The 27244-nt window shown below is 38.7% G+C and overlaps 1 pseudogene; it reads left to right on the top strand.

The window, feature by feature from the left end:
• Window positions 1-1458: 1458 nt before the first annotated feature.
• Window positions 1459-19338, top strand: LOC118842184 (annotated as a pseudogene).
• Window positions 19339-27244: the final 7906 nt, after the last annotated feature.

Below are 27244 nucleotides of genomic sequence, written 5' to 3'. Positions count from 1 at the left end.
TGTCTAGAGGTCCAGAGGTGGAGTGGATTGCTAAGCCTTTTGCCATGAGTAAAATAACTAAAGTGAAATGTAGTCATATTTGAAGAGTCTTAATGAAAGCCAGAAGCAGCAACATTCTGAGAAGTAAATTGCTACAACATTTAGCTGGGAGTTGCCATTTGGAAGGGAATCAGAGAGACTTATGTGTCCCTATGTGATATTATCTCTCAACTCTAAGTCTCTTCCATGGACAGAGAAGGAATTATACATATAACCAGGAAATCTGGTACCAAAGAAATCCAAATAATTCTATGGCCATTCAGCTGCTGTGTATCCTCATCAACTGATGCTCATAGGACCAGGGGGCAGATCAAGATTAAACATCAGCATCAGAGAATTCCTGTTACTGTTCATTTTTTTTTAGTTGGCAAGATCCACTGTTATTGTCAGACCCTTTGTGACCCCATTTGGGTTTTTTTTGGCAAAGATACTGGAGTGGTTTGCCATTTCCTTCTCTAGATCGTTTTATGGATGATGAAACTGGAGGCAAACAGGGTGAAGTGACTTGCCCAGGGTCACCCAGCTACTAAGTCTCTGAGGTCAGATTTGAACTCAGGAAGATGAGTCTGTAGCCACTGTGCCACCTAACTGCCCTAAGAGTGTCTAACTTTATGATAAAAAGCATCATCAGTTGAGGAAGACATACCCCCAACTATGTTGCCACAGCAACAACCCTTTTGCTATGCCTCTATATCTTTGTGCTCCTGGTATCAGCATCCTTGGAATGTCATGTTTAGGAGGTCCTGTGACAAAAGTCCACCAAAGACTCAGAGCCTTGACCACAACATTGAATCCAGCCCTAATTTCTCCTCAAACAGATCAGCTGGTGTCTTCCATTCTGACTAAGGAAGGGTAAAAAGGCTCATGGTTTTAAATATGAATCTTTTCTCCTTTGGATCTGCTAGACAAGCCCAGATATTTTTGTGGCTTGGCCCTGGGATGGGCAGAAGCATCAGGGCAGAAGCTAGGGCATTTTAAGGTGCTTCCCAACAGAGAGAATCCTGCTGAAGATAAAATTACTGCTTTTTAGACTGGAAAGAAGCAGTTCCCAGAATGGACAAATCATGAAGCAAATTAGGCCATTCCTGAAAGAAAATGCTTAGGCACAGAGGAGACATTCAACCTGCAGAGGCCTTGTCAAACTGGCAGATGACCTTCTATAAAATAATAGGAGAAATATGGTTATGGGTATGCCCTGGCCCAGGTGGGGGGCAGGGGAGAAAGAAGAGTGAAGCCTGAACCAATGGGGTGCCTCTGGATTATCTGAATGAGCTCATCTCACAGAATATTCCATTATTCAATGATCATAAATAGTTCCTTTTCTTAGGAAGTGGGGAGACAAGCTGGACTGTATTTCACTACAAGTTCTTTTCAATCTGCTCTTCCTCTGTTCTTTTTTTTTCCTCTCAGGAGAGAACAATGATCTCCAAATATAAAATCCTTCTCTTCCTGCTGTTTTTGCTGACTTTGAGGATCATCATTCAGGAATTTGTCAATAGGTAATAAGAAATAACAATGATTGTGAGTTTTGCTTTACCTTTGATGACTGGATTCAATCAGCCAAGGTGTCGTAGTACACTTTTTTAGATGGACAGGAACTCAGGATCAATGAATAGGGCCTTCCTTCTTCCCCATATCCTTGCCCCATCTCTGGAGCTAAAGTGTTCAAAGTAGCATGCCCTCCAATAAGTATTTTAAAGTGTGCACTAGGCACATCTGCCAAGAACTGAGGATACAATGACAGAATGAGAAAGAGGCAGAAGGGGCAGGTGGGGTGGTCCCGGGATTTAACACCTGGTATTTTAAGGAGGATAGAAAAAAGCATGGAAACTAGGGGGAATCCAATAAGTCTTCCCATAGAAGAGCCATGGAGAGAGAATGCAATCCAGGCATGGGGAGCAACCTGTTGAAAGTCACAAAGGCAAGAAAAAGGATGCTGAGTTTGGCTGGAAGTTAAGTGTGAAGGAGAGTAATGTTTATTAAACATGGAAAGGTAGCTGGGAGCCAGATTGTAAAGGGCTTTAAAGGATAGACACTGGAGGTCCTTGAGCAGAGAAGTGTTAGGAAAAGGAGAGAGAGAGAGAGAGAGAGAGAGAGAGAGAGAATTTTGGCATCTGTGTAGAGAATGAATTGGAGAGGGAAAATATAGCAATATACATCTGTTGGATTCTAACGGGAAGCAGCTACAAGTATAAAAAGTATATGTCTCAAGTATAAAACTTTCTACCTCTTCCTCTGACTCTCAGGAAAGAGAGAAAACTTTTCATATTGTCCTCTTTTTATTAGCTTTTGTTTGGAAACATTTTTAGATAGCTGTAACAGCTACTTTATTGAGGTAAATAACTGGTCTTTTTTTTTAATGAATCAGTTCCAGGAGGTAGCTTAAGGTAGTAGTATCAGACTTTAAAAAAAAAAATATATATATATATATATATCCGCAGGTAATATGTGGACTTGGAAATTCAGGAACTAACATTAACTACACTGTGTTGTATTTTTATTAATTTTGTTATACATTTTCCACTTACATTTTAATCTGCTTGGGGTTACAGTGGGAATTTTGCCAGCAGGAGTATGACATCCCTGTGTTAAGGCATAGCTAAAGCTTCCTGGCCACAGCAGCTGGATCCAAACAGAGGTCATTTTCATGTATTGGTCTCATCTTCCTAAGGATGATGAGCAAGTTTCTGTTTGGCTTGTGCCTCAAAGGTAGTCTCTGGTAATAATGACTAACTTAACCTTAAAAATGTCCCCTTTAGAAATTGTTTTTCAGCCACAGTGGAAGCCCCTGATGCCTGAGTCAATCAGCACATTTTACATCTACATTCACATGTGTTCGGCACAGCGATGACAATGGTGTTTGCTTTGCATGTGCTCATAAAGGTAACAGGGTCACGTACTTGGTAGACAAAAGAGTTGGGTCTGTCACTCACTAAATTTGTGACTTTGAGCAAGTCACTTAATCTTTAGATTTCTATTTCCTTATGTACATAGTTATCTCTTCCACATGCAGGGGGTTAGAGGAGCAGTGACACAACACACCCCCAATCTGGAAAATCCTTGTAAAAATTTTAGCCCTTCCTTCATATCACAGAAGTCTGAATTATTATGGTATTAAAAGATAAAATGTGTTGATATGATACAATACTTTACCTGCATTTTGTGCATTTCTGAGTTTCTAAATTCTTTTGGCGTCATCTGCTGGCCTTCTTCATATATCATCTGTGGCTTCCACAAAACTTCCCCAAAATTTCCATTTAGTTCCTTATGTTGACAGAAATAACCACGATGGGGAAAGTCTGAAGGGGGAAGGGTAACTGTAAAATGAGGAGGAGGCTGAACAGCTGCTTCTCAGAAGCTGCTTCCCTGACTCTAACAGTCTATGAGTCTGTGAATCTTAGCACCAGCTGTACTTGAGGATCGTCTTTATCTATGTTGGGCTAGGCAATAGAGATTGCTCTACTGATATCATGGGTCCTGAGGAGGAGGCAGCAGGCTGAAGTTGCCCTGGCAGAGAATAACCCTGGCCTCCCAGTTTCAGAAGGGGCATCTGGATTCAGCTGTGCCAAATAGACTGTCTAGAAATGAATTCAAGGGTTCTACTCAGTGAACAGGATTCTGGAAGTTGGAGACTAACTGGGCTCTGTCTATGAAGTGCCAGTGAAAGTCCAAGAGAAGGATCAGAGACTTACAAAATCTCAGAGCTACAAGGAACTTCAGAGGTCATCTAGCCCAACCCACACCTGAATAGTAATCTTTTTACAACATCCTTCTCAAATAGATAATTAACATTTACTTGATGCTCTCCAGAGACGGAGAATTTAGCACTTCCTGAGAAAGCTCAGGTTAGTTTTGGACAACTCTCGGTTCAAGGGAATTTTTCCCCTGTCTCCTTACAATTTTCCCACAGTGCTCCCAGCTCTACCCTGGAGAGCTAAGCAGAAAAGTCTAAGTCCTTTTCCATATGACAACCCTTTAAATAATTTGGGGGATTTAACAGATAATTGAAAGCCTTTAGGGACTCCAGAGAGACAAGAGGCAGAGAATATGGTACAGGAAGTGCTCAATGATTCAGAGAGTGCAAGGATTGGCCCCTGGGATTCAAGGCAGATGGACTTGGCTAGGCACAAATTTAATAGTGGCACAGTGGAGAGAGTGCTGGGCCTGGATTCAAATCGACTTCAGATGCTTACTAGCTGTGCGATCCTGGGCAAGTCACTTAACCCTATTTGCCTCCATTTCCTCATCTGGAAAATGAGCTGGAGAAGAAAATGGCAAACCACTCCAGTATCTTTGCCAAGAAAACCCCAAATGGGGCCACAAAGAGTTGGGCAATGAGAAGACTGAACAACAACAACAGAATCAGTCTCTTTTTCACGAGGAACAGTCCAGAGGATATTGCGCCTCCCATCTTCCTACTGGGAGAGTACTAGGTTTAGAATCATCTTAAATAAGTGGCTTTGGCTCTTACTTAACTTGATGATCTTTGGTTCCAAGTTTCCTTTATAAAATGATCTTTAAGGTCTCTTCCTAGGCTAACACCTATGATCCTAAGTAAGTGTCTGGAGGCTAGATTTGGATTCAGGTCTTCCTTCCTCCAGGATAGGGTATAGCCCATTGCTTACTACCAGGATGCCAAAAATGGAAGCATGCTAGACCCTGGCCAAAGCAAAATGCTCCTAGCATCTGGTCTACATGGGATTGGATCTAGGAAAGGTGCTACTTAGCCTCCCACCTTCCCACTGGATTTCCCTTTTAACTTCACCTTAACTTACCATTCATAGCATCCTGCAGTCTAGAAGTGTAACAACAATGCTGCTTGCAGCTGCTGTGGAGGTATAAGACCAATAACAACAGCACACAGGAGGGCTGCTAGCCCAGATTCTTTGATCTGCTTTTCTAAGGAAAGCAACTTCTAACAATCTCACTTTAATTAAACATACATATATCATTCACTTTAGTTCAGGGGAAAATGTCAGCACCCTGAATTCCAGATCAAGAACAAACAGAAATTACAAGCAGAAATTATAAACAGAGCAAAATAATACAAAGCAACAGATAGGCTTTTATCTGTCTGACCATAGCAATACATACACAGTTACCAGAGAGAAAGAAGCACCAGCACCAGCATCTGGGTTTTCTTAACAGCTACCCAGAGTATCCTCTGGTCAAATTGTCAAATCACACAACACTTCCAGTGAGTGAGCCCCAAACAAAATGCTAACCTCAGAGTATATATACCCTTTTTCAGGGTCAGAGTGCCTCACACCTCTCAAGGGTTTTATACCTCTCATGACCTAATTAGCGAAAGGGTGTGGGCCTTCCTACAAACAAAGGCAAGACTCAATCAAAGGCACTTAATTGCCTTAGTGCTGAGAAGTGCTCCAAAACAAAAGACAACAAAAAGTCCCACTTTGCTTGCCATTACAAGAAGCAGCCCACCTTCCAGTCTTAACACAATTTATCCACACTAGTCCTTCCCCTGTTCCTTCTGTGTCTACACTGAACTCCGTTCAAACATTACTACATACTATTTTCTCTTTGACAGCATGGTGAAGTAAAAAGATTACCTGCTGCCAGAGAACTTGGGCTTGAATGCTCAGATGAGTGGTCCCTTAATATTCCTGGGACTCAGTTTCTTCATTTACGAAGTGAAGGAGTTAGACTGGGTGGCCTGTGAGGTCTTTTTCAGCTCTAAAGTTTTGACCCTATGAAATTACTTAACTTCTCTGGGCCTCAGTTTCCTCATCTGTTAAAAAAAACAACAAGAACAACTGAGGAGGTTAAACTAGATGGTCTACCTCTAAAATCCCTTCAAGCTCTAAATCTATGATCCTGTGACACCTTAGAGATCATCTATAGTCCAATTGTCCTTAGTTTACAGATGAGAAAATGGACTCAGAGAGGAAATTTTACTCATCTTTCAGAGCCCAAGTCTAATGCTACCTCCTCCTGAAGTCTTCCCTGATCCCCTATAGTTGAAAATGTTCTTCCTTCCTTCCACGAGCTTCACAAAACCATCTGTTTTTTATCTCTTACATCCATGTTCTCTCTTCTGTTATACTAGGCATTTGTGCCAGAGTTCCTACGAGGTGGGAAACTCCCATGACTCAAAGGCCCATACCTCATTGATCTTTGTATTTCTGCTGTCTAGGGCAGGGCTCTGAATCAAACTGAAAGTGTGTGTGAAGTCTTACAATGAATTGTTTGATCTGACAGACATTTACAAATGTAATGTAACCAAACGGCAGCCAATGGTTCCATAATCAACATCTTTACTTTTCCGTTTGCACTCAGGATGGATCAGCAGAAAACATCTCATCAATCCCATGAGCTTCAGCTCTCAGACTGGTTTAGACCCAGGTAAGAACAAAACCTCTGTCCTACGTGAAGTAAATACTCAGGGCAGCACCCAGCAAGTGGTGTCAGATGGCAGCAGCTGCACAGGAGAATAATTGAGATAGGAGAGGGACGTTTATTTAGAGAGGCATATTCACCACCCAGTGGACTCAATTGCTAATGGCTCGTGCCAGTCTGTCTTGTGTTCCTGTTTTTGTTGCTGTTCTTGTTCAGTCCTTTCATTCATGCCTGACTCTTTGTGACCCCATTTGGAGTTTTCTTGGCAAAGAGACTGGAGTGATTTGCCATTTCATTTTCCAGCTCATTTTGCAGGTGATCAAACTGAGGCAAACAGGATTAAATGACTTGTTCAGGGTCACGCAACTAGTAAGTGTCTGAGGCCATATTTGGATTCAGTTCTTCCTGCCTGCAGGCCTAGTATTTTATCCACTGTGCCACCTACCTACCCTGTGTGTTCCTTAGATGCAGGATAAAAAGGAGGGATTGGTGTTGGAGTGGGATTAATCAGAGCACAATGCCTTTTACACGGCAGGCACATAAAAAAAATCTTGAATTAAATTTGATGATGACAAAGGAATTGAATTGACCTAATTTACCAGCAGACATTCAAGAGGAAATGGGTGCAGGTTACAGGGCCAGGAAATCACATAATAATGGTTGCCACGTGCATCCTTCTTTACAAAGTGCTTTATATATATCATATACGTAATAGACTGCTTCTTGGTAGCCCTGTCTGTGAAATACTGGAAATACCACCCAGGAGGCAGTGGAAAGAACACTGACTTTTTCAGGAGAAACAGCCCTGAACTTGGAGTTGGAGGACCTGGTTTCAAACTTTGGTTCTTCCACATACTATTTGTGTTACCTCATTCAAATTATTTAACTGATCTGGCCTTCAGTTGCCTCATTTACAAGATACAAGGGTTGGACTAAATGGCAAAGAAATTCCCTTTCACTTGTTGATCCATGAGACTATGATTATATATGATCATTACAAAAAAAACAAATGAAACAGGAAGGGCAAATATTCATTCGATACTTAGATGGCTCTGTGATCTTCTCTGAGAGGCATATGCCCACTATCATGACCATCCATGGGTAGCATGGTATTGATTGATTTACTTAATCAAAATATCTTAAAGTAGGTGATGATGAAAGCTTAACCAGTGAAAATAATCAGCCAATTAATCATAGGCTTTAGACTAAGAACCAAAAACACTTGGAACTGGAGTGATATTGCACAAGAAGTAGAGTTCAGCTAGGTTAAAGAAACTTGGTCATGTCCTAGCATCATCTATAAATTATCAAGTGAGTTGAGAAGGCATTCCAGAGGGAGGACCAAGTTGGACATTCCAGTAAAATCCCTGAAGCAGAACCACCAGGGTGAGGGGGAAGGAGAGATTCTGGATAAATTCAGCCTTGCTCTAGGTCTCTTCCCCACTCCTCCACCTTTGGCCAAAGGAGGACTTTGAAGGGTCCAGAGGATGCCAGACTTCCCTTCATCTGATTGGTGTCCTAACGGCACCCCCAGATCAGCTGACCAAAGTGTCTGCATTGGGAGCCAGGGACAGACTGGGTATAGATTCATGGTTTCACAAGAACCCAGCAGAAAAACTACAACATGCCTAAGGGGAACTTCTTGAACAATCCCAAATGGGAGAAATGGATTTCTAGCAATTAAGTGCTGTGCTTTAGCACACCTTAGTGTGCAATTTCCCCTAGACTCTGTATATATTTATGGAAAAGTGTATCACAGATTTTTGGTGGAGGGAGTGTCTTGCACTGTTCTTACTGTTTTACCTTGGCAAATACTATCTTCTAAAAGTTCTTTAAGTCTGGCTAACTATAATGATTCTTAGCTGATAATCTTGGGATGGGGGAAGAACATGGTAGGGTTCAAGCCAACGGTATTAGAAAATCAGCTCCAACAAATCAGGGGTATCCCAGAACACTGAGGGGAAGAGGTTGTCTCTCTGGACCCCAATATTTGTCAATGACAGTGGAAGTTGAGATAAGGAGACTCGAGTTTATCTGAGTTATGCTTTCTATTCTGTGTGATTCTTGTTTGTATTCTTTCGTGAATGCCCCCAGAGAATGACTCCAATATACTCGCACCCCTACTAGCTGCTGACAACGTATGCAACTTTATGCCCCAGTAAACTCTCACCTCATTGCTGAGAGGAGGGTAATGCATTTTGTTTTCTATTCTTAGCATCTATGTTTTTCAGAATATGGCTACATTTTAATGAAATTTTAATTTGCATTGTTTTGTTTATTTTTAATATTCTTTTGGATCTATTTTATTTCACTCTGTACTGGTTTGTGCATATTTTTCAATGTTTCTCTGAATTCCTCGTATTTTTATCTTTTTTGCTATGTAATTATAATATTCAATTATATTCATCCATACCAAGTTTTTTGGCCATTTCCCAATTTCTGGGCCATCATTTTGTTTCCTATTCTTGTCTACTATAAAGAACAGTATGTATATATATACATACACATATTCATGTACATATATATAATACACACATATACATACATATATAATGTGTGTATACATATATAATGTGTATGTGTATGTTTATACATATATATATATATATATTTATTTTACTGTCTTTGTCCTCCTTAGGACATAAGCCCAATAAAAGGCAAAGCTTTTGGGGGATGCCTAATGTGAGAACATGCTTACTTACCTAGGCAAGGAGTAGGTAAGGTGACGTAATACAGTAGAAAGAATACTGAGCGTGGAATTAAAGGACAAGGTTTTGCACCAAGGCTCTACCATTTACTACCTGTGTGACCTTGGGCAAGTCACTTTTCCTCTCTGGCCCTCTGTTTCCTCATCTTTAAAATGAGAGAATTGCTTAGGTAACATCTAAAGTCCTTCCTAGCCCTATCTATGATCCAATGACAGGGACTCAAATCCTGGTTTTGCTACTTAATACCTATATGACCTTGGATATCATCATCTGTAAAATGAGGGGTTGGATTAGATAGTAGCTATGGTACCTTCCAGCTCTAATTTCATGGAGTTCAAAAATGAAAATAAAAGGAGTTTCAAAAGTTTGCTGTCACCTGCACACTTGCTAGTAAAAATCTTCAACTGGTTTCATCAGCACCTCCTTCCCGTAGGACCATGAGCATTTCAGATGGGTCCTGAGTTCTCTCTCTTTTTCAAAAAAAAAATGTGTCTTCAACCAGAAGAATCCTGTACTTACTGAGAGAGAAAGAGAGAGAGAGAGAGTGAGAGAGAGGGAGAGACAGAGAGAGACAGAGACAGAGACAGAGAAACAAACAGGAGGAGAGGAGAGGAGAGGAGAGGAGAGGAGAGGAGAGGAGAGGAGAGGAGAGGAGAGGAGAGGAGAGGAGAAGACAGAAAGAGAGAGTCCAGGACTAATGAAACTGTTCCAAAGAGAGATGCTCTAGTTAAAAGAGGTATCAGAGGTTATGCTATTTCCTGCTTCCTCCACGCACGTCTGGGACTGTTAATAAAGGTAATGAATCCCCTATTGTCCTGGCAAACAATGAAATTCTCTGGAAACACCTGTCACAGTCAAAACTGATGGGGTAAGCTGTGTAAATATACTGACTAAACTTGGCCCCAAAGAACAAGAAAAAAAATTTATCTCCCTCCCTCGATGGCAGAGATAAGGGACTATAGGTGAGAAACATTGCATATATAATAGGTCTTAGTAGATTTATTAGTTAGCTTTACAGAACTGCCTTTTTCTCCTCATTTCTTTTCTATTCTTTGTTACAAAGGATGGCTCCCGAGAAGAAAGGGACATATGAAAGGGACATAAAAACAAAAGATAGCAATAATGTTTTTTCAGTGATCGGATTGAAATTGATTAGGTTTTCCTTTTCTCTTTTTCCCCAAATTATTTTTGGCAATAGAGATAAGGGTGGAGATTCGAACAATGCTAGGGCTAGGGCTAGGGACAAGGCTTGTGATTTCACCGGTATAGGGAACTCCCAAATGATAAAACCCCTTCCAACAACGCAGATAGCACCTCCCCTCTGCAACTTATAGCCTTAGAGAGGTGCTTCTGTTGCCTTCGGTGCAATGCGAATATAAATATATCACTTTTCATGCTAATGAGAGAACCATAACATAGGATGAAAAGCACTGGATTTAGAATCTAAAGTCTTGCTTTCAAATCCCAGCTCTGCTCTTTATGAGCTGTGTGACTTTGGGAAAGTCATCTCTCTGGGGCTTCATTTCCTCCATCCATAAAAAGAGGAGGTTCGATTAGATGATTAGGAAAGTCTTTTCAATTCCAAATCTTACAGTTATTCCCTTTACAAAGATAACATGCAATAGTGTTCTTAAGTCTTAAGGTCTACCCACCAAATCAACAGTTGCCCAAGTGGGTCACTGTCAAGCCCATAACATAAGCAGGAGAGATAGTAAGAATTAGATCAGAGGAAAGAAAAGAGGGGGAAAAAACAGAGAAGCAGACGGGGTGGAGAAAAGACCATCTAGAGGTTTCTTAACTTTTGAGTCTGGTGAAGCCTATACACCTGTACCGAGAATAATGTTTTTAATATATAACAAAAAGGCCATAAAAAACAAAAGGCCAAAAAAAGTAACTATGTTAAGATAGTTTTCCAAGTACAAAAACAAATTTTATGGACCCCAGGTTAAGAACTGCTGAATAGTGGTAAGATGCTTACAACAAACGCTTTGGATGCCATTCACTGCCTCCCATGCCAAAGATCGTCAACCCCTGGCTTATGTGCTCATGCTCTGAGAAATGCTAAGACTTTCTATTCCTAAGGAAACCCTAAAAACTGGACTCAGGAAGCATAATCCCATGCCATTCTTCATTTTGCTCATATGCCTGGATAACATCTGGTGTTTTCTTAGTAAAAGAGAAATCATTTCAAATTGCTTTGTTGTTTTATCCAACAGAAGACGCCCACAGGTTAAAACAGTGACTGACTGGCTCGCTCCTATTGTGTGGGAAGGAACTTACCATAAATCAGTCTTAGAGAATTATTACAAAAAGAAGAACATTACTGTGGGTTTGGTGGTGTTTGCTTTTGGAAGGTAGGTGTACCTAGTAACTACCCTTCATTTCTACTTTCTCATTTTAGAAATGTACATGGGAGGAGGGAATGCTTGCGAATTTAATAAAATCCACCAAAGCATTCATATTTAATGAAACATTATTTATACTTGTTATTTATAGGAATCCAGGAAGGTAAGGCCCTTTCCTCAAGGAGATTCAGGTCTGTCTGTCGCTTATGATGACTAATATTGTGGGATACAGGCTGAAAAGATGGCATCAGTATAAATGAAGGCTGCCATTTTCAAGTTTGACTCAAAGGATCCAAAAAATTGGTTAATAGCTCCTGTCTTCAAACTACCTCTCCTTAGAAAAACCTAGTACCTTTTTATTCCCAAGGAATTGCACTGATAAGGACTGAGATCTCTTAGAGGGAGAATTTATCCCTTTTCAAACTTTTGGACATGAACCATGTCAGTCATGGCTGCACAGAAATCCTTGGCCCATCTAAACAGATGAGAAGTAGCTGAGAGTTTAGAGGAAATGGTAATGAGTCATTATTAACACTAGGATTTTGTCTAAGTCCTTTAAAAGTTAGATGGCCCAACTGTGACTCCTCTTCATGTCTTTAGCATTATAACCTTCCATAAAGGAGAGGTTTGAGATCAGATGATGCTTGGAGGGGCTGCTATCGCCATGGTTATTAGTACAGTGTTTCAGGGTAGTTGCTTCAGGCTCTTTGAAGTGAAGAAAAATAACTCCTCCTATGAGTCAGATGTTTGTTAATATAATTATTTATGTCATTCCCTCCCTTCCAGAACCCCAGGAGGGCAGGGACAATATTTTGCTTCATCTTCGTGTCTCCCCTGACATAGTTCTCTGCACACAGTTGATAGCTATCAAATGTTGGTGTTGGTAAAAATGTTCAGAATAGGCAAGAAGATTGTTTGCCATATCAATTTTTTTCTCTCTTATAAATTCTACTCATTGCAACTTGCCTGTGGAAAGAAAATCATATTGCAAATGAAAGTTCAGGCCACCTCAATTCTGTGTGCAATTAATTTTTAACCCAAAATAGTTATGCCTGCTAACCTTCATCTTCATGTTACCACTGTTCTATTTTAGCTTTGACTCTGTCTTCTGCTTTAGAGTCACAAAGTCAGAGCTGGAAGGGACTTCAGAGGCCATCAGATTTCACCCCGCCTGAAAAAGAGTCCTCTCAATGAATCAACATTTATTAACACCTACTGTATGCAGGTGCTGTGCTGTGGTGGGGATACAAAAAAGAAGCAAAAGTCCCTTCCCTCAGGGAGCTTACAATCTAAATTATGTACAAATAAGCTACGTGTTAATGTTGTTAAGTCGTTTTTCAGTCGTGTCTGACTCTCTGTGACCCCTTTTGGGATTTTCTTAGCAAAGATACTGGAGCGGTTTGCCATTCCCTTCTCCAGCTCATTTGACAAATGAGGAACTGAGGCAAACAAGGTTAGAAGACTTGCCCAGGGTCACACAGCTAGTAAGTGTCTGAGGCCAATCTTCCTGACTTTAGGCCCAGCACGCTATCCCCTGTGTTACCTAGCTGCCCCAGATAAGATAAATAGGAAATAATTAATAGAAGGTAGGATTTGGGGACTGAAGAGAGGTTAGGGAAGACCTCTACAATTCACCTTATAAATGGTCATACAAACTTTGCTCTAAGACCTCAAGTGAGAGAGAATGTACAGTCTCCTGAGGTTGCCCATTGCACTTTTGGATCCCTCTAATTCAGAGGTTCCCAAACTTATTTGGCCTACTACCCCCTTTTCAAAAAAAATACTCAGCACCCCGCCTAGAAATCTACTTTCTTTAACCCTTTAAAGTTTCTTTAATTGAATCATTTCAAAAAATATTTTTAAATGACACCTTAAATTTCATATTTTAAATTTAATAATTTATTGTAAATTTGTGGATTTTTTTTTCCTGCACTGACATTTTGATGATGCAATGTTGCATCATGTAACCATATAGTATTGTAGTGTAAACAAGTCATTACACGTACCTATTCCTGCCAATGCATGTTGGATTTCCTGACAATGGCAACAAGCTTGTCTGCCAACACTTACTTATTAAGACCTGCCAGCAGATTTGACCACTGATCAGTTATAACTTGTATTTTGTGTGTTTATTTGGAAAATAATGTAACCACTATGTCTTCAACTCTGTTACACAACAGATGAAACACGTAAAAATGTTTTTTCAAAATTTTCTCATTTTCTCTTCTTTATGCTTCCATTGCCCTCTTACTTTTATTCAATGCCCCCCCAAAGTTGCACCCAGAGATCCTACTGCCCCCTGCGTCATTGCAGCACTCCCCACGGTGCAGTACCACCCACTTTGGGAAACTCTGCCATCTAATTATTGGGAAGTTTTATTTCTTCTTTCTGTTTTACATCAAAACTTGGTTTGCCTCTCCGCAGCTTTACGCCACTGCTCCCAGTTCTGCTGAGCATAACAAGACAAATCCCTCTTCTACTTGAAAGCACTCATCATGTCCTTTCTAAGACTTCTCCAAGCTAAACAATAACATTTTCTTCAACTGATCCCCATATGGAATGATCCTGATTGTCCTTCTCTGGATACTCTCCAGCTTATCATTGTTCTTCCTAAAATGTGATTCCCAGAACTGAGCACTATATTCCTGCTATGACTGGACCAGGATAGAATACAATGAGACTATCACCCCATTATTACTGGATTCTCTATCTTTTAAAAATGTATTACACTTAATTTAATCTAGAGAGGCAGGGTGGCAGGGTAGATAGGGAGCCAGCCTCAGGGTGGAGAAAACCTGCAATCAAGTCCTGCCTTTGACATACTCTGGCTGTGTGACCCTAGGCAAGGCACTTAACTTTTCAAGGCCCAGGCAACACTTTAAGATCTAAGTTAGTTTTTACATGTAATTGGAAAAAAATAAAATATTATTTAAAAATAAAATTAAATAGTAGCTCACAAAAAAAAGAAAAGAAAAAAATCTAAGTTGAAAAACAGGTACTGATTTGTCAAGATCAATTAAGTCTCAGGATCTGGTACAAAAAATTTAATGAGAGAAAGCATGGCATAGTGGATTGATTACTGGTTTTGCAGTCAAGGAAACCTGAGTTCAAATTCTGTCTCTAATATGTACTAGTTCTATGACCCCAGGATAAATCATATAACCTCTCTGAGACTCAGTGTTCTTGTTTCTAAAATGGCGATAATATAAGGACTACCTCATAAGGAAGTTGTAAAGTTCAAAGAAGATATTATACAAAGTACTTCACAAATGAAGCATAATGCAATTGTGAGCTATTAGTGTTATCCTATTTAAGTAGCTATCCTTTCCATATATCTATAGCAACCCCACCTGGGATTGCTTCCTTAACTTACAGTAGCATTAGCAGAAGGAAAGATGCTAGCGCATGTTCTAGAGGTAATTCTGTGAGTGGCTATCTACCTGCCACTGTAGCTCACAAACCCCTACCAATGAGTTCCTCCAAACAATCAGCCAGTAGACTCAACTTTTTAGCAAAAATATTTACTCAAATGGCATAGCAAAAGCAGTGGTTACAGAGCATTTCCCCTCAAACCTGGGCACACTTTCCCACAAATACACATAGAACCCAATAAAGCACATGAGTCAGGAGCATCTGTGGCTAAGACAACACACAGTTCTGCAACGGTAGGGGCTCCTTGTCCTTTCTCTTCCAGTAGGATCCACACAAAGCTTGCTACAGGGCACAGTATTTGGTGTCAGTGGTGGAGAAGTCATTCTGCTGTTATCTAAGAGATCTCCTTGATCTTAAACCAGTCCAGCTGTGAACTGACACTTCCAGGCAAAATGCTACAAGCCCCGCTGAACTGCCAGTTCAGCAGAGACCCTGTGGCCTTTGAGGACCCAGTACAACCTATCAGAAGAACAACTCAGAGTAAGACTGGCAAGAGTCACACGGCATTGTAGACAGAGTGCTGGGCTTAGAGTCAGGAAGACCTAAATCCTGTCTCAGTCACTATCTGTGTTACCCAGGACAAGTCACTTACTCTCTGTCTATCTCAATTTCCTCATCTATAAAACAGTGTAATAATAGTTCCTACCTCTCAGGGTTGTTGTGAGGATAAAATGTGATAATATTTTCAAATCGCGTTGTAAACTTTGAAGTACTATGTAAATGCTAGCTATTGATAACACATCTCTAGGCAGATACAAGTTTCCACAAACAGAAGCAATAGATAGGTAGATAGATAGGCAGATGGATGGATGCATGGATGGATGGATGGATAGATAGATAGACAGACGGACGGACAGACAGACAGACAGACAGATAGATAGATAGATAGATAGATAGATAGATAGATAGATAGATAGACAGAGCAAGCAGTTATTAAGTGCTTATCGTGTACCAGGCACAGTGCTAAGCTCTGGGGATAAAAAGGCAAAACATAATCCCTGACCTCAAGGAGCATACATTCTAATGGGACAAGATAACATAAAGGAGTGTTCCAAAAAGGGGTCATGGTCACAGATAGGAAAGGCATGGAGCACTGGACTCCAGTAAGATAAAGTGAAGGGTCACTTTTCAGACCCAAGAGACATGGGCATAGTTGGAAGTCACTGTGAAAAGGAAGTGATGATGGTATCTAGAAAGTGGACAACACATTTTGGACAAAACCAAAAAGTGGTATAGGTGCCCAGACCCTGGAAAGATAAGGTAAAAGCTCACCCATCAGAGCCAAGGACCAAGGGGCAAAGTCAAAGTTTATGATGGGAAGGAGGCAAGAAGATGAGATGCACACACACACACACACACACACACACACACACACACACACACATCTGTATCTTGTAGAGATAAGTTAAGCCCGGGCAGGACTACCTGCGGGGTACTTATCCTCCATGGGACAATTATAGACTGGAGATCCATTACAGGCAGAGCTCAACTCCATCTCTGATTCAATCCTCTCTATGTTGTTTCACCTCTGACATACCATCCTCTTAAAAAAATTATTGATGGATGTCTTTTGCTTTTTTACATCATCATAGCTTTCCCCATTATCCTTCCCTTTTCTCCATCCAGAGAGCCATCCTATATCACAAAGAGTATTTCTAAAGACAAAAAAAGAAAAATATGAGAACAAGAAGAGGGGGAAAATCAGTATAGCCAATCAATATATTGAAAAAGATTGAAAACGTGCAATGTGGAGCACCTGTGGACCCCTACATCCATGAATGGGTAGGTTGGGAGTATCTTCTCATATCTCTTCATTAGAATCATTCTTGAATTTTATAATTTTGCTGCGTTCCCCTTTGAGGTGTGTGTGTGTGTGTGTGTGTGTGTGTGTGTGTGGTTGTTCTTTCCATTTAGATTGTTGTGATCTATGCGAGTATTGCTTTCTTGGCTCTGCTTACTTCACTCTTCGTTAATTCATATAGATCTTCCATGCCTCTTTGATCAATGAGAAGAGTTCTTCATCATAGTCATCATTTCTTATAGCGCAGTAATATCTTGTTACATCCATGTACCACAATTTGTTTAGCCATTCTCCAATCAATGTGCATCTACTTTGTTTCCAATTCTTTATTATGACAAAAAGCGTTGCTATAAATATTTTGATATATGTGGGTTCTTCTTATTAACGGCTTCGTGGAGGTTTAAGTCCAATAATCGAGCCTATGGGTTGAAAGATATAAACATTTTAATCACTTTATTTGTATAATTCTAAATTTCTTTTCAAAATGGTTGTACCAATTCAAAGTTCCACCAACAATTCATTAGTATGCCTATCATTTCACAACCTCTCTAGCATTGAGTATTGCCTTTTTGTGTCATCTTTGCCAATTTTCAGGGTGTGAAGTGAAACTTCAGGATTCTTTTGATTTGCATTTCTCTTATTATTAGTGATTGGAGTATTCTTTTATGTGATTGAGATTACTTTGTATTTCTTCTTTTGAAACCTGTTCATGCCTTTGACCACTCATTAAAAGACTGTTGGTCATATATATTTATTAATTCTTATATATCTTGAATGCCAAACCCTTATCAGAGAAATATGATACAAAGAGTTTTTCCCATTTGACCACTTACCTTCTCAACCTTCATACATTAATTTTGTCTATGCAGAAACTAAGTTATCTATTTTATCTTTTGTAGTTTCCAATATATCTTATTTGCTTAATATATCTCCTATCCACAGGTAATAACAAGTATATGATCTGCTTCTCTTCTAATTATTATATACAATGATCTTTAATATTAAGGTCATATATACATATAGAGTATATTATGAAATAAGGTATTATGAAATAAGGTCTAATATGATCTAAGTCTATTTTCAGCCAGACTGCTTTCCAGTTTTCTCAGTAGTTTTTTTTAATAGGCAGTTCTTTCCTAGGTAATTTATGTTTTCCACTTTATCAAACTCAGGATTATTGAGTTCTATTGCCTCAGGTTCTCCCTTATCTAGTCTATTCCATTGATCTGTCTCTCCATTTTTTAACCAATACTGGATGGGTTTTGATGACTGTTGCTTTATAACATAGTTTAATGTTCTAGACATGCTCTTCCCCTTCATCCCTGTCTGTTTTCATCATTTCCCTCAATACTTTAGATCTTTTATTTTTATGCCTTCCTCTTTAGAAATACAGTTGAATCTCTTGTGGCCTTCTACATGTGTACCTATTCCTGGTTATTACCTTATATTTAACTATCTGCTATTTATTCTGCATATATCCATTCTATCTATACTTTTATATGTACAAAATACAATAGTATCATAGAAAGCAAGCTCCATGAGAGCAAGGAATAGTTCATTTATTTCAAAAGTCTTTGTATCCCCAGAGCTTAGCATAGTGCCAGGCACATAGAAGGTGCTTAATACTTATCAATGGATTACATATAGAGTATGATAGTAATGAGAGCTAGGTAATATCCAAGCCCTGTGGGGTTCATTGAGTTTCACAAAAGGGTCACATCTGTGACATGAAGGACAAACTTTGCTCCATAAACTTTGCTCCATAGCTACACATTGTTTAGCAAACCTATGCTATTAGTCATGAAGAAAGAGTGTGGCTAATTTAATCTATCACTGCAACTGAAAGTCAACTCAAAGGAGTTCTTACTGCATGGTAAGCAAATACATCAGCATCATTTTTATACTAGCTCTTAACTTTTACTGAAATAACTGTTTCTCCCATTTGCTACCCAGGTATCTTGATGAGTACTTGGAGAAATTCATTTCCTCTGCAGAGAAGTACTTCATGGCTGGTCACAATTCAATTTTTTACATCATGGCAGATGACTCCTCCAAGGTGCTTTGGATAGAGGTGGCTCCTCTTCATACAATCAAAGTATTTGGAGTCCAGGGGGCAAAAGGGTGGCAAGACATTAGTATGATGCGCATGAAGATCATTGGGGAGCATATTGTAAATCATATCCAGCATGAAGTTGACTTCCTCTTCTACATGGATGTGGATCAGGTGTTTGAAAATTATTTTGGTGTAGAGACCCTGGGGGAGTCTGTGGCCCAGCTCCATGCTTGGTTTTATAAAAAGGATGTCAATGATTTCAAATATGAAAGACGGCCTTTCTCTACAGCATTCATCCCCTTTAACATGGGAGATTTCTATTACCATGCAGCCATTTTTGGTGGGACACCCCTTCAGGTTTTGAAACTCACCCAAGCTTGTGACAAGGGAATACTTCAGGATAAGAAAAATGGTATTGAGGCTGTGTGGCATGAAGAAAGCCACCTGAACAAGTATTTTTTTCACAACAAACCCACTAAGATATTATCTCCAGAATATTGCTGGGATTATTCATTAAAAGACAATTCTGATATTGATATTGTCAAAATATATCGGCAAAAATTGTTATATGGCCTTATTTAAAGTAATGTACAATTTTTATGAGCCATCTGGGAGGGAGGATTCAACTCTTGAATTTCTGAATTTGAAAGTTTATCATTGTACCCAATAGGTAGGAAAAGTAGTCATTTAAAAATTGTTAACATTTTAAAAAAGAAAAACTAAGAAAAAGCCATTGTCTTCCCAAAAAGCAAACTTTCCAAGCCTTCTCCTTTCGTGATCTTGAACTTTGTCATTTTAATTATGAATAAAGAACTATTCTATAGTAATCAGATAAAGATAAATGGTAATTTTACATCCATTTAGAGAAATGGGAAGATACTTTTGACTTTAAGAAAACAGATAACCATGGGGCAGCAAGGTGACACAATGGTAGATCACTGGCCCTGGAATCAGGAGGACCTGAGTTCAAATCCAGCCTCAGACACTTACCGGCTATGTGACCCTGGGCAAGTCACTTATCTCTGATTGCCAGAAAGAAAGGAAGAAAGAAACAAAGAAAGGCAAACAGACCACCACAGATTAAGGCTCAAAAGAGGTGAATTGAGTTGTCCAAGGTCACACAAGAAACAAGTGGTAGAGCCAAGATTAAATAAACATAGGTCCATTGATTCCAAATCCAGCACTGTTCCACTACACCATACTTAGTCTTTCATTTGTGGCTCAGATTCCCACTTAATAAAAGGGCTGTCATTCAGATACCTAGCTGAGTGATGGAAGAACAGAGAGGTGAGATCCACTCTGGGACTTAGCGTGACTTTAGAAGACTGGTAATGAAACAGGGGATACCCATCAATTGAGTAATGACTGAACAAGGTGTGGTATATGAACATGATGGAATCGCACTTCTAGCTATAGCTATATCACTATCATGCTGTAAGAAATGATGAGCTCGATTTTAGAAAAACATGGATAGACTTGCACAAAATAATGAAGAGTGAAATAAGCAGAACCAAGGAAATGCTGTAAACAGTAACAACCAATATTGTTTTTAAAACAGTTTTGAGTGACTAAGTCCTTTGGACTATTATAAATACCCAAATTAACTGCAAAGGACAGATGAAGGGAGACTCTATCTGCATCCAGAGAAAGTATATCCACATAAATCATCAGCATTCCTATATATCACAAACAAAACCCTGCAAGAAGAAATAGTAAGAGACATCCCATAAAATAACTCTAGACAATATAAAATACCTGGGAGTACACCTGCCAAAACAAACCCAGGAACTATATAAACAAAATTATTTTTAAAAAAACTTTTTATGCAAATAAAATCAGATTTAAATAATTGGAGAAATATTAATTGTTCATGAGTAAGCAGGGCCAATATAGTAAAAATGACAATTTTACATAAACTAATTTATATATTCAATGCCATCTCAATTAAATTACCAAAAAAATTTTTACTGAATTAGAAAAAATGATAAAATTCATTTGGAAGAAAAAAAGGTCAAGAATATCAAAACAACTAATAAAAAATGTAAAGGAAGGAGGTTTAGCAGTAGCAGATCTTAAACTATAGTGTGAAGCAGTAATTACCAAAATTATGTGGTACTAGCTAAGAAACAGAAAGGTATATCAAAGAGACAGAGTACACATGCAATTTACAGAAGCAAATAAATATAGCAATCTTGTATTTGGCAAGTATAAAGACAAGTTTTGAGGATAAGAATTCATTATTTATTAAAAATTATTGGGAAAACTAGAAAACAGTACAGCAGAAATTGAGCACAGACCAATAGCTTACACCATTTACCAAGATAAGGCCAAAATGTATACATGACCTAGATAAAAAGAGAGACAATACAAGAAAATTTTAACAACATGGAACATATTACTTGTCAGACTCATGGATAGGCAAATAATGTATGAATAAACAAGAGACAGAGAGGAGAGTGAGGTGTAAAACGGATAATTTCTATTACATTATATTTTAAAGGTTTTGCATAAATAAGACAAATGTAGCCAAGATCAGAAGGAAAGCAGAATATTGAGGGGTGGGCAGAATTTATACACAATTTCTCAGATAAAGGTCTTGTATCTCAAATGCATAATGAATGTCAAATTTCTAAGAATATGAGTCATTTCCTCACTGATAAATGATCAAAAGATATGAACAGGTAGTTTTCTGATGAAGAAATCAAAATTTATAGTCTGATGAAAAAGTGCTCTAAATCAATATTGATTAGAGAAACGCAAATTAAAACAACTTGAGATACCATTTTATACCTATCAGATTGGCTAAAATTTAGATTGAAGGGGAAAATAACAAATGTTGGAGGGGATGTGGAAAAATTGGGATACCAGTTTACTGTTGGTGGAACTGTGAACTGATCCAACCATTTTGGAGAGCAATCTGGAATTATGTCCAAAGAGTTATTAAACTGTCTATACTGGTTCCCTGGGGCGGAGCCAAGATGGCAGCTGGAAAGCAGGCACTAGCATGAGCTCCCTACAAAGTCCCTCCAAAAACCTATAAAAAATGGCTCTGAACCAATTCCAGAACTGCAGAAACCACAAAATAGCAGAGGGAAGCAGGGCTCCAGCCCAGGACAGCCTGGATGGTCTCTGGGTGAGGTCTATCCCACACAGAGCTGGGAGCGGAGCGGAGCAGAGCCCAGTGTGGGCGGGGCATGGACCAACCAGACCAGGAGCTGGGCGGAGTGTGCCCTAGTGCCCTGAATCAGTGAGCTGCAGCAGTTACCAGACTTCTCAACCCACAAACACCAAAGACAACAGAGAAGGTTAGTGGGAAAAGCTGGGGGAATGGAAGGAGTTTGTGGTTCAGCTACCGCCCCGGGGGCAGCGAAGGTGGGGCAGCTACAGAACTACAGCTGCATTTGCTTCTGGCCCCAGGCCCACCTGGTGGGAGGAATTAAGTGGCAGATCAGAGCAGGAGTGAAGAGCCTGCTGAAGATCTAAGTCCAGTCCAGGTTGGGGGTTCTTGGGGAAGGAGGAGTGCTGGTGTGGCAGAGCTGGCACATCCCCCCAAGTTTGGAACATAGTTCTCTTTACTCTATAAGCAGTTATACCCCGCTGAAAAACTCAAGGGTCAAGTTAGTTGGCTGGGAATATGGCCAGGCAGTGAAAACGCACCCAGATTCAGTCTCAGACTTTGCATTCTTTCTTTGGTGACAAAGAAGACCAAAACAAACAGACAGAAGAAGTCAACAAAGTCAAAGAGCTTACAACAAAAGCCTCCAAGAAAAACATGAACTGGTCTCAGGCCATGAAAGAGCTCAAAAAGGATTTGGAAAAGCAAGTTAGAGAAGTAGAGGAAAAATTGGGAAGAGAAATGAGAAGGATGCAAGAAAACCATGAAAAACAAGTCAATGACTTGCTAAAGGAGACCCAAAAAAATACTAAAAAATATACTGAAGAAAACAACACCTTAAAAAATAGACTAACTCAAATGGCAAAAGAGCTCCAAAAAGCCAATGAGGAGAAGAATGCCTTGAAAGGCAGAATTACCCAAATGGAAAAGGAGGTCCAAAAGACCCCTGAAGAAAATACTACCTTAAAAATTAGATTGGAGCAAGTGGAAGCTAGTGACTTCATGAGAAATCAAGATATTATAAAATAGAACCAAAGGAATGAAAAAATGGAAGACAATGTGAAATATCTCATTGGAAAAACCGCTGACCTGGAAAATAGATCCAGGAGAGAGAATTTAAAAATTATTGGACTACCTGAAAGCCATGATCAAAAAAAGAACCTAGATATCATCTTTCAAGAAATTATCAAGGAGAACTGTCCTGATATTCTAGGGCCACAGGGCAAAATAGAAATTGAAAGAATCCATTGATCACCTCCTCAAATAGATCCCAAAAAGAAATCTCCTAGGAATATTCCAGAGCTCCCAGATCAAGGAGAAAATATTGCAAGCAGCCAGAAAGAAACAATTTGAGTATTGTGGAAACATAATCAGAATAACTCAAGATCTAGCAGCTTCTACATTAAGAGATCGAAGGGCTCGGAATACAATATTCTGGAGGTCAATGGAGCTAGGATTAAAACCAAGAATCACCTACCCAGCAAAACTGAGTATCATGATCCAAGGCAAAATATGGACTTTCAATAAAATAGAGGACTTTCAAGCTTTCTCAGTGAAAAGACCAGAGCTGATGGAAAATTTGACTTTCAAACACAAGAATCAAGAGAAGCATGAAAAGGTAATCAAGAAAAAGAACAAGTAAAAGAAATTGCAAGGGACTTACTAAAGTTGAACTGTTTTGTTTACATTCCTACATAGAAAGATGATGTGTATGATTCATGAGACCTCAGTATTAGGGTAGCTGAAGGGAATATGCATATATATATATGTATATCTTTATGTATATATATGTATATGTGAGTGTATGTGTATGTATATATGTATGTGTGTGTGTGTGTATGTATATATATATATATATAGAGAGAGAGAGAGAGAGAGAGAGAGAGAGCACAGGGTGAGTTGAAGATGAAAGGAATATATCTAAAAGAAATAAAATCAAATTAAGGGATGAGAGAGGAATATATTGAGAGAGGGAGATAGGGAGAGATAGAATGGGGTTAATTATCTCGCATAAAAGTGGCAAGAAAAAGCAGTTCTGTAGGAAGAGAAGAGAAGGCAGGTGAGGGAGAATGAGTGAATCTTGCTCTCATCAGATTTGACCTGAGGAGGGAATACCATACATACTCAATTGGGTATCTTACCCCACAGGAAAAAAGGAGGAAGAAGATTAAAAAAGGGGGGGGGATGATAGAAGGGAGGGCAGATGGGGGTGGAGGCAATCAAAAACAAACACTTTTGAAAGGGGACAGGGTCAAGGGAGAAAACTGGATAAAGGGGGATAGGTTAGGAAGGAGCGAAATATAGTCAGTCTTTCACAACATGAGTATTGTGGAAGGGTTATAGGTAATGATACGAATGTGGCCTATGTTGAATTGCTTGACTTCTTACGGAGGATGGGTGGGAAGGGAAGAGGGGAGAGAATTTGGAGCTCAAAGTTTTAAAAACAGATGTTCAGAAACAAAAAAAAATAGTTTTTGCATGCAACTAGAAAATAAGATACACAGGCAATGGGGCGTAGAAATTTATCTTGCCCTACAAGAAAGGAAGGGAAAAGGGAATGGGAGGGGAGTGGGGTGACAGAAGGGAGGGCTGACTGGGGAACAGGGCAACCAGAATATATGCCACCTTGGAGTGGGGGGGAGGGTAGAAATGGGGAGAAATTTTGTAATTCAAACTCTTGTGAAAATCAATGCTGAAAACTAAATATATTAAATTAAAAAAAAGAAACTGAAAAAAAATTTGTTCCATGAAGGAAAAAAAAAAAAAACAACTGTCTATACCTTCTGACCCAGCAATATGATTATTAGGTCTATTTCCAAAGATGACTGGGGAAAAAGGAAAAGAACCTATATATTTCTAAAATATTTATAGCAGCTCTTTTTGAGGTGGCAAAGAACTGGAAATTAAGGGGATGCCCATCAATTGGGAAGTGACTGAACCAGTCGTGGTATATGATCATGATGGAATACTACTGTGCTATAAGAAGTGATGAGCTCATTGACTTTTAGAAAAACATGGATAGACTTGCACAAAGTAACAAAGAATGAAATGAGCAGAACCAAGAGAGCATTGTATACAGTAACAGCCATATTGTTTTAAGAAGAAATTTGAGTGACTAAGTCATTTTGACTATTATAAATACTCAAACTAACTACAAAGTGCATATGAAGGAAAATGCTATCTGTATCCAGGGAAAGAAATGATAAAAAAAAGTTTATTTAGAACAGTTTTACATATATATATATATATATATGTATGTATATTTGTGTCTAATGGTAGCAGTCTCTAGAGTGTGTGTGTGATGGGGGTGATGGAAGAAAAAAAGGGGAAAAAGAAATTTATATAATAGCTCTATTACATATTTATAAGAAATAGCAAGTTGTATGTAATAGATTTGCAATTCCCTGTGCAATCATCTTTTTTTATTCTACTATGTTATGGAAATGCTTGTTTTATTTCATAAATTAAAAATAAAATAAATTTTAAAATTTTAAAAAGAAATGTAATGGAGTAATGTTGTTCTATTATATGTATATGTCTGTGTATTTGTGTGTGTGAGAGAGAGAGAGAGAAAAAGAGAGTCAGAGAAAACTGGAAAGACTTTATGAACTGATGCAGAGTGAAATGATCAGCAACAAAACAATTCATACAATATTGTAAAGGAAAGCAACTTTGAAAGACTTAAGAATTCTGATCAAAGCAATGACCAATCATGACTCCAAAAGACAAATGAGGAATCATGTTTTTGACAGGGAGGTGATGAAAAAGATGTACAGAACAAGATATACATTTTTTAGAACAGCCAATGTGTGGATTTGTTTTTCCTGACTATGCTTATTTGTTACAGGGGAGAAGTTTATTTATTTATTTGTTCATTCATCAGTGTATTTATTTATTTGTTCACCTACCCATTTATTTATTTGTATTTATTTACGTCTTTATTTATTAATTATTCAGGTGCTTATTTGTTTGTTTTGATAGGGTTGGGGAAAAAACTAGTGATGCCCAAAAAAGAAGGGAAAAAAAGACCTTCAAGCAATGTTTTTAAAGTACATAAATAGTATATGTAAAGAAATTCAGAAGGAAATACAGACTAGCAGGGCCCTATCGTTACTACTGTGTTGAATGAAAATGAACTTTAAAAAAATAAGCTGTACATAAGAGACTCTACCAGGGGTGGGGAGCCTGCATCTAGGTTTTATTGGCAACTCTCTTTTTCTATTTATCTTTGTACATGGAAATGTCCACATTTGGTGATGTTTATAAAAAACACTTTTAAGGGAAAGTTTCTGCTTGAAGGTTGTTAGTGGTTAGGGATAGAGCTGATAGGGGAAAAATTAACATCAATAAAACATTGAAAATTATACAGAAGGCAAAAAAATATTTAGAAGGTTCACAAACAGAAAAAATGATGTCACTATATTGCTAGTATGCACTTTCTAAAAATCCAAACTATATATAGTAGAAGTCCATAGTTTCATATACAGTCTTCTGCGTTTTTCTGGGCATATTAATGTAGCTGTGATTTTGATGATTGTCAAGTTCATAATATAAAAGAAAAATTAAAACAAAACAAAACAACAGTGGTGAGTCTTTTCAGTTTGGAGTTTTCAATTGACTCACAAGATATGGGTTCCTTTCTTGGTTCCCCAGGATTTCTTCATTTTACTCATCTAGAAGTGCCAATGCTTATCCCTCCTCCTTTGATCCCATTGAGGTCAATAATATTTACTGTATTGTGGTAAATACCTTAACAGACAGGAAGCACTCATATTTATAGCCAGAAACCCTTCCTTCTACAGTGGAAAATGGATTGAATAAGCAAGAACATTCAGTATTCAGAATGAGCAAGACATAGGGAATAGCATAGGAGACGGCTTTTAAAGATGTTGTGTCTTGGTATTTTTCCACTATTCTGTTTCATCAAAATGCTTTTTTTTAAAGCCTCCTTATCCAATAATAAGATCGATTTGTAAATGGTAGTTTCAAATACATGAATTCATTTGACCTTCGCAACAATTCCATGAGCGTTTAGCAGAACAGGTATTATTCATCTTATAGATGAGGGAAATGAGGCTGAGAGAGAGTGACTTGCTCAAGGTTGCAGGGCTAATTAGTGATAATTAGATATAGATATAGAATGGATATAGAAACTACATAGAAACTATGGAAAAGAACTACTACACAAAAGAATCTCACTTTCTGACCATGAGCCTTTCTTTGGTTACCTGCATAATAAAATTATTCTAGCCCTCTTGCCAGAACTCCTAATATCCTCATTTCATCAGCCCATTTTCTTCCCAAGAGGCATTGGGGAGGCTGATGTTTAAGGGGGTGGTAGGGCTATTTGGAGGGTTGAAAGGCTACTGATACAGAGATAGTGCCATTTTTGAA

This window comes from Trichosurus vulpecula, chromosome 3 (assembly GCF_011100635.1).
Source record: "Trichosurus vulpecula isolate mTriVul1 chromosome 3, mTriVul1.pri, whole genome shotgun sequence".
In the NCBI taxonomy this organism is placed as follows: Eukaryota; Metazoa; Chordata; class Mammalia; order Diprotodontia; family Phalangeridae; genus Trichosurus; species Trichosurus vulpecula.
Note: the sequence above shows the minus strand (reverse complement) of the source record. Positions and strands in the feature narration are given on the sequence as shown.